Source organism: Aplidium turbinatum, chromosome 12 (assembly GCF_918807975.1).
Source record: "Aplidium turbinatum chromosome 12, kaAplTurb1.1, whole genome shotgun sequence".
Taxonomy (NCBI): domain Eukaryota; kingdom Metazoa; phylum Chordata; class Ascidiacea; order Aplousobranchia; family Polyclinidae; genus Aplidium; species Aplidium turbinatum.
Window position 1 is genome coordinate 21,033,405 of NC_137483.1, and position 5,497 is coordinate 21,038,901.

The following is a 5,497-nucleotide window of genomic DNA, read 5'->3' on the forward strand; positions in this document are numbered from 1 at the left end:
ACGTTAATCCTTAACAAATCATTCTTTGTGGCAGTTGAAAACTGATACACAGAACCATGTTGGATGTCAAGTAGTGATATAGCTATAGGCCCTAGGGTACAGTAGGCTACTGATTTTCGGACTTTCTTTTTTTGCTTGTACTTGTATTATTTAGTAGTGAGAATATATTCTTGTCTTGCTTTAATTACAATTGCTATTTTGTAAAAATGTGGATATGTACGATTTAGTTTTGTAATATGCAATACAGTTTTTTATTTTTATTTTTTAAATTTGATTGAACTAAGAAATCGACGAATGCGTCAGCAATCCGTGTCAAAACAATGGGGTGTGCGTCAACCTGATCGGAGGATGGAGGTGCGACTGCGTCCCACCAAGCCGAGGAACATTCTGCAACGAAGGTGATTCAATTTAGTTGCTTTTATCAAGTAGTCCTATTTATTAGTTTTTTTTCCTTGCATGAATAGTTAGTGAGCTACAGAATGTTTATGGAACGAACATGGGCCACGAAAAAAAGGTAGAAAACCGCTGTTCTAAAGTGATGGCTGATTTTAGAATAGACTTACAACAGTATAGTTTAAAACTTTTGGTACAATCTTTTGAAATTTTTATTTTCTTTCCGCGGAAGGCAAGTTGATACAGTTTTATAGCTGAAATGTTCAGTGGCCTATTTTGAAAACTCTTGATATATAAAGCCAACAAGAAGTATACAAAACACAAATAAATGATTATTTTTATTCAAAAACATGCTGAAGAGTGAACTAAAAATCACCACGTTGCAACACACAAAAGTCAGTTCAACATAGGCTATATCAGGCACTCAGAAAACAAAAGAATCACAAATGCTGTTATATGGCACATGCTCCGAATAAATATTGCGCCCAAGTGACACCACTTAGATTCCCAATCATAGATGAATTTTTGGCAGAAATAAAAAAAATTCCGAATTTTGAAGAGCATTTGTTTTTTCATAACTTTGACGCTCTCTCCAAAACACCTGGTGCAAATTGAAAGTCAATATTTATTATTTATCAATATTATTTATATTTTCGCATTCAATATTATTTATATTTTCGCTGTACGTGTATATTTTTCGTACACCTCCATATGGATGTGTGACATATCTGAAGCAAAATAAATAGTAAATAAAAGAACAAAATCATCTTTTTTCACTTATTTTAATGGCATCTTTACACTTGGTAGGCCTATAGCCTAAGCAAGTAAATTTCGAAATGTATCTAAACACAATAGTTTGAGATATACAGTAATTTATTGTAATTGCTATTGATGTAAGATATTATTGGTTTTGCATCATTTTTAACCTACTAATTAATCCAAATAATATTTAAACACACAAATTTATATTTTACAGTATGTGGAAATGCGCCGTTTGTTAACAATGCCGTAGCCGATAGGACATTGCAAGGGCCTTTCAACACCCTTCAATCAATAACCTACATGTGCGCCAGTGGCTATAGAATTTTTGGTGAAGCAACTTTAACGTGCACATCTTTCGGGACTTTTGCACCAGAAGCCCCAACTTGCCTCGAAGGTTCGTTTTAAATCTACTCATGGATCTACTACCTTTGTATTGTGTGTGTAACTCACTAAGTTGTCACAGTTTAAGCTATAGTGTTAGTTATTTACCGCAACTGTCTGACTAAAATCTTCAATTTTTTTAACTTTTGCTGACTCGTAATGATATAAGAGGTTTTTGTTGCTTTGCGAAGCAGTAAAAATGAAAAAAACTACGTTAAAAACGTTTAATCAGATTGTTAGCAAGCCGCTAACAGTCAGACTGCAATTTTTCGGAATCAAGTTATTTTTGTTTTTTAAAGTCTGGTGGTGTTAAAAATCCAAATGGCCACTTGAATAAGACAGTAAAAAAGAGGTTAAAACACTATCTAAAAAAGAATGTTCAAACAGTTACCAAAAGTTTGCAAAAAATGGAAAAGTTTGCAGGATGTAACAAACTAGCTCATCTCTATAGGTAGATATATGGATCATTACATATATCTCTTTGTGCAAGTTTACTTATTTATATTTGACTTGCCTGTTTGTAAGTCATTTCTTTTTAGTAACAAATATAGAAAAAATTGGGGGAACCAAAGTTCCAACATAATAAAGATATGCGAAAGGTGAAGTACGAAGAAACGAATACTGTAGATTGGTCGGAGCTCTTGGCTTGCTCCTCGAAAAACGAACAGCTTGTGTTTGATCAAATTCAAGTGAAAGCTAGATTGCTAATGGCACTTGGAGTTACAAGGTTTAGTGTAAAATTGCAGTTGTAAAATTTTAAGGTTTGTTATAAAACCGTAGCCAAGTGTCATATTCTTTTTTCATGCCCAAAGATGAATTTCCATCATTTAATTTTTTTACCAAGTTTTGTGTAGCCTAGTATAGTGCTGCATAACACTGTGATGCGTTTGAAAATTTTTTCTCAAAGGTCAAAGATGTTTTAAGTGTTTCTGAATCAATTTTTTGCGCTGAAGTCAAAAATGCAACCAGTTTTTTTCAATCAGGTCAAGTTTTTTTTTTATTACATATTTAATTATGCTAGCTTTGGTCATTATTGTGCAAAGAGAAACTAATTTCTGTGGTAGCTTAATTGGTCATGCATGTAGTCAATTTTCCCAAGATGGTATTTTTATTTGAATGCAAGGTTTTTGCAATGACAGCCATTTTAAATACTACAAAAAATATAATGACACAGTTGAAATAAAGGCACTTACAACTAACCAAGAAAGCTTCCTAACACATAATTTTGTTCAACGGCGATCAACCTAACAGTAGAAGTTAATATGTACACTATAGACACGTAAACACTTAACATCACAAATGTGTTTTAAATGCGAAATACTGGCCAACATCAATGTGTGAAATAAAAACGAAGTGTTCAAAATAGCTTAACACAGAAAGCGTTGTTCGGCACATGATGATATTCCGACAATAAATACAATAACAATATAAATACAATTACAAATTATTTATGCTGACAAAAATTGTCGCTTCAAAGATCTTCTTCTATGTGTGGAATTGGAAAGATCTCTTTTTAAGCACCAACAGTAATCTGCAAGCATGTTTACGTCCCAGTATCCTTGGTACCTTTCTTCCATCTGGCGAAGGTCTTCGTGGAACCTCTCTCCATGTTCTTCGCTGTAGTCACCACAGTTGTCAGAAAAGTAATCCGAATGCGAACTCAGAAAGTGCATTTTCACAGACATCCGGGCTCCAAGGGTTGAAAGCTTTTAAGCAGCTCTTTAACCTGTGCTTCGTAATCAGGGCTTCAATGCTTTCTAATCAAGGCTTCTATGCTTCTATTCTTTGGTGAGATTTAAATCTCGTGTTAGGTCATTCAGCTCAAGCTGTGTAAGAGGCTTGGGTTGGCTTGTACTTTGCTCTGCATCCCATGTGCCTTGTTCACTCGCTTCGCTCTCTGCAGATGAAGAACACTCCATTTCACTTATTTTTCCAGGTGGTTCTGGAACAGGGATACCAGGGCCATGTGATGCTGGTTTCATGGCTGAAGAAACATCAGGGTACTGCACATGTTGTTTGTTCTTCCGGTTTATTCCTGAAATGAAAAAGAACACTGTTACTCTTAAATCAAACAATAAATGAAAATGACTCCATACAGTACAAGTATCAGCATACCTTGTAAGTTGGTCATGCAAAAATAACAATCAATGACATGGTCTTTTCCTTCTCTCCATACCATAGGAATACCAAAAGGAAAGCTCTTTATTTTCATTAGGCTCCATAATCTCAAGCTTTCAACGAATGCTCTACAACATATGTGCGAAGCAAATGCCTTGTCCTGATCGCTTTTAATTAGTTTTACTCCAAAATACTCATAATATGCTTTATTAACAAACTGCATAATTTTTGCTTGGCGACTATGCAGGGTGACCTTGCCACATTATATAACAGAACCTGTCTGCATCATTTTTGCACTTTCTCATTGTACTGTAAAAACAAAACTTATCATTATTACACAAACGTGTCAAATATACTGACGTGGTAAAGTATTGAGTGCACATAAGTCTTTACATAGCTAATTTCCAAATAAAATACAATAACTATCATCTTAACTGCACACTAACGCAGCCTGTAAAAACCAGTTCATATGTTTAACTTTTCAAGCATCGGGTGCATTCGTCATGTTTTTCTCATTGTGATGTCACTGAAGTTTCATCAAAACTTACTTCATTTGCTAAATCATTTTTATGACATCACAAATCTCAATCGCAAGACGCTGAAAGCAGCAGTTGTCGAAAATTTCAAATGCAATTTGCCAAAAAATTAGACCTGATGGAAGAAAACGGATAACAGTTTTGGATTCAGCATCAAAAAGTACACTAAGTACCGTCAATACTTTAGTAACCTTAAAATTAAAGCAGCACAGTGTAATCTTTCAGCAAAATTCAAAACTCCGTCCCAGGTTTCCCTATCTTTCTCTAAAGTATGCCACGCACATTTCACCCATGCATTTATCAATACTGGAATAGATTGATGAATTTGTTAACCAGTGGAGTGTGGAGTGAGCAATATTTGAAGTATTGTACAGTAGCCTATTATTTTTTTTACTATTTGAACTACAAATCAAAGCTCTACAGCAGTGGTTTCCAACCTTTTTGTTGTCACGGACCCCTTTAAACAAATTATTAATTCTGCGGACCCCTACCTACATTTTGCCTGAAACTCAATTAACATACTACTGACTATTGCAAAGAAATTTATGTTCACACGAGTCAGTTCAATCACAGTAGGCTACTATTGACTATTGTAATAATTATGCTACCCAACTACTGTATGGTGTCATATTGCATTGCCGCTGTGACTCCTGCGGCAAATATCAGGTTAAACAGATGCTCAAATAAGAAAATGAATGCATTGTTCAAGAAATGTCAGCAGCATTTGAATATTAAGGTGACCCAAAGTGCCATGCCGAAACTTTTTCAACGTAAGCAAATTTAATGAGATGGTTGTTGTTGCCTTTCCTGAACTAAACGACTGAACTGCGGTTGAGTTTTTGACAATGCAACACGCATGTCATCTTCAACGTCCACTGTCCAGGCGATTTCGATGTTGTTTTTATTGTAACAAGAGCTGAGAATCCTGCCTCGCAAATGTTAAGTGGTTATGAATGGTAACAAAACAATAATCGCTTGCTTTGCCAAGAATGGGTAGGTTTGCAGTTGTGAGCACCAAAACTCTTCCACAGTTTTTGAATGAAACTCAATGCGTAATAAATCTTTTGATCTCAAATCAATTAGGTCATCTTTACTGAGATCGTCATCGCTAATGTTGTTCAAGTCAAAAAGAAAATTATTTCGAATCCATGTTTCAAATTCGTTCGACAGGTGTTCTAGATTAAAATAACGTTGAAATGAGATTTGCAGGGTTTCCAAGTGTGCGCAAAATTTTTCTCTCATAGAGATCAAAAGAGTACGTTCTCTTTGAGTTTCATCCATCAGGATAAGATCTTCTAACATTGGAA

The 5,497-nt window shown here is 34.9% G+C and overlaps 1 pseudogene; it reads right to left on the reverse strand.

Moving 5' to 3' along the window:
- Positions 1–3,314: 3,314 nt before the first annotated feature.
- On the reverse strand, positions 3,315–3,968 carry LOC145780678 (uncharacterized; annotated as a pseudogene).
- Between the last annotated feature and the right edge of the window lie 1,529 nt (positions 3,969–5,497).